The sequence below is a fragment of the Mastomys coucha genome, unplaced genomic scaffold (genome assembly GCF_008632895.1).
Source record: "Mastomys coucha isolate ucsf_1 unplaced genomic scaffold, UCSF_Mcou_1 pScaffold20, whole genome shotgun sequence".
Lineage (NCBI taxonomy): Eukaryota > Metazoa > Chordata > Mammalia > Rodentia > Muridae > Mastomys > Mastomys coucha.
In genome coordinates this window covers 54,907,777-54,911,247 of record NW_022196903.1, presented here as the reverse complement: position 1 = coordinate 54,911,247, position 3,471 = coordinate 54,907,777, and positions in this window count along the sequence as shown.

Here is a 3,471-nt window from a genome sequence, read left to right as displayed (position 1 = left end):
ACCATCAGCTTAGATAAAGGTTAGTGCATGGAATTTTTCTTCAGAGCATAAGATACTTCATGCCTGGAAACCTCCTGCCAACCGCTGAAAACTCATACACTGCCACCCATCCTAGGGTAACCAAACCTTCCCCAGTTTCCCAAATAAACAGCTTGTCTGTTAGAATTTTTGGCCTGAAGTGACTCTAAACTTTGGTCAAAAAGAGATAATCATACTAATTTTTTTCTAGACCCTAAAAGTTAGAGTGAAAAATTAAATGAAAAACATATTTTTGAAAACTTCTAACAAAGTATAAGTCAGAGAGATCAAAATAATTTTCTTTTGCAGAGATTGGTTTTCAGCAAATTTGGACATTCTTAGCATTCGCAAGAATCTGAGATCCTGTCCGTGCCTCACTTGACCCGTCAAAGAGTGTTTTTCTATGCCAAGGACAACACTCCCCTGGAGTGGAATAAGTTCGACTTCTTAGGGTCTCTTTCCTGTGATTGTATTTAAACATCCTGAATCCAAAAGGCGGCATACTAACTGGTCGATGCTGCCATCTAGCGACACGTCGAAACCAATCAACCGACACCATTAAATTTCAGCCAAGGAGATAAACACATTTAGTGTATAAATTTCTAATTTCCGAAGGCAACACTCACCTCTCATTCATATGAAAGCCACTGAAATTTCTTCAGTAGATGGTGCTCCACCAGCAGTGTTGCAGTAGCGTGAGATGACAGTGTCCTTTGGGAACCAGCAGTGTGCCTGCTCTGGCAGACACCCACATCTTGACACCCACATTCATAGACATTTTTCTCTGTAGCACAAAGGACTGGCTGCTCTGTTACCATGACATTTTGAATTTATATTCAGGTTTGAGTGTCCATCTTTACTCAAGTACCAAACGTCTGACCCCAGTGAGTCCTCGAGTTCTGGTAACCTAAAAACCTGCCGTCCATCCTCTCTGAATTCTTAGACAAATCCATCCCTTATCCAGGCAACAATGTTGGGAGAAATGAAATGAGGATCTAAAACCTACCTTGGAATATCACATTTAGTGTACTGTATTATGGTTGAGGGCTTATGTGGCTCAAAACTGTGAGTCATTGTTTCAGGCAGTTAGTTAGGAAATGATTTCTGGGGGCTGGGAATGAAAAATAATTAAATATATAAGTATCGTTTACTGTTAATGCCTTTTCTCTTTGCTCATGCTTCTTTCCCACTGACAGGTAAGCCTTAACCACCTGTTTCTCTGAATACAAAACCTGATCTTTCCCCATATTTTAAAAGGAAAGTCAAAAGAGTAATAAGAAGAAAGCATGAGGATAGATGGGGGAAAGAAAACCAGAACTTTCTCCCCCCCTCACTTTCCTTTTTTCATTTGTTTTTGAGACAGGGTTTCTCTATATAGCCCTGGATGTCGTGAAACTCACTCTGTAGACCAGGCTGGCCTCGAACTCAGAGTTCTGCCTCCCAAGTGCTGGGATTAAAGGCGTGCACCACCACCGCCCAGCTCTCTCTCTTCCTTTTCTGGTTTTAGCTTTCTAACGCACTCCCCTCATCCTTGAGACAGGACCTCATGTAACTGAGACTGACTTTGAACTTACTGTCCAGTCAAGACTGACCCTTAGCGCTTGATCCTTCTGCCTCCAGCTTCACAATGCTGATTTATAGGTGTGGTATTTTGAAGTATTTATCACAATGTTAATTACTATTTGCCATGCATTGTCAATCTAAGCAACATAATGAAAACGGCACAAGTCCAGCATAAAGTCCAGTGCCAGTGTGATATTCTCCAGGGTAAGGGAACCATCACTTTACTACTCGACTTTCCAGAATCTATACTGAGTATCATCTTGATTTTTAGACTACTCATAAAATTCTGCTCGTGACCATTTTTTTCTCAGACCTTACTTTAATAGTGTTATGTCTTTACTAATGGGTTATTGAATCTTTCCTAATTGATTGGCTTTTGTTTGTGAAATTGGGTTATTATATTTTTTTTTAGCAAAATGGTGGTCGCTTTTGACTCCTTTAACTAATAAGGCTTTATTTCTATTTTATCATCCATTGTTACTTCTGAAATGCAAACAACAGTTTCATTTGACAGTACTGACCCAAAGATCAGAGCCTTAGACTCTGCATAAATAGCCAATAAATGTGGTATTCTGACATTACCAGGAGAAATCCCAGGGATCATCTAACTTTCCGTCCCTTCACCCATAGTATTCCTTAAGCCTTACATGCAGGGGTATTTTATAAAAGCATTCACTGGGGCTAAGTGATGCAACTCTGAATTTTGATTGTTGTGGTTTTTGGTCTTAGTCTGTTTCAATGAAAAGTTCCCTTGACAAGCATTAACTGTTCTTATACTTAACTGTGAGTATAAGAACAAATATAGAGTATCTTGTTAGGGGGTTATGTTGGTTTTGTAACATGGTAGACTGAGGGTCTCCTTTAATATCCATGACGTTACTAGGAGTGAATAGTTTTCTCATTTTCTAGTACCTGTTTTAACTTCTCTACTGTTGAATGGAAGTCTTTAAACCAAGTAGAGAGCTGTTGATTGCTACAAATATATGCATGCCAGTACTGTATACCTTTAGGGTTGGCACACCAGGTTGTGACAGGCATCATTGCTGTTTGGACTGCTAGTTGCTTTCCTACTTTGGAAGCTTGCACAGCACCTTCTGGTGCCATAAATTTAGTCCTCAAGGAGAGGACATTCATGTCATTTCCAGCTCAGGAACCTTGTCTAAAGTACATGGCCTCTTCAGCAATACCAATGTGGGGGAGAAGGAGGGGCAAGGACAATAGCAAAAACCCATACATTGTGGGCATCTCTTGGACAACTCAGATCAACAATTCAAAATAGAGTTTTTCATACTTGGTTCTGGGTTTTGGTAAAGTGGTCTTTGAATCTTGTTGGGAGCACTGATATCCCATATCAGAACATTTAATTTAAACTATGCATGCATATTTATATGTAATCTTGCATGTGTTATAAGATTTTTGTGTGAATAGTTAATTGCATCAGATATCTTCACCTTTATCCTCCTCCCTCCTTCTTCTGTACTTATTTTCTTACCTCTAATTAGAAATCCTCTGAAATTTGTTGTCTGTTGTGCCATTGATTTTGGCTGTTCTGACTGGGGTAAAAATTAAATCTCAAATTTCTTTTCATTTGTATTTCCTTAATTGCTAGGGATGATAAATACTTTTGAGATGCTTCTTAGCAAGTTTTTCTTCTTTTCTTCTTTTTTGTTTGTTTGTTTGGGGGTTTTGGCTCTGTTTTCTAGTCATTTATATATTCAGGACACAAATGCTTAGTTAGTGTTTCATTCGTTCTTCAGAGTTCTATTCAGAAAGTTGTTTCCTACACATATAACATTCAGGATACTGCCTATGTGTTCTTCTAGTAATTTCAGGTTTCAAGTTTATTGAGTCATGGACCCATGTGTAGTTGTTTTTTTTTTTTTTTTTTTT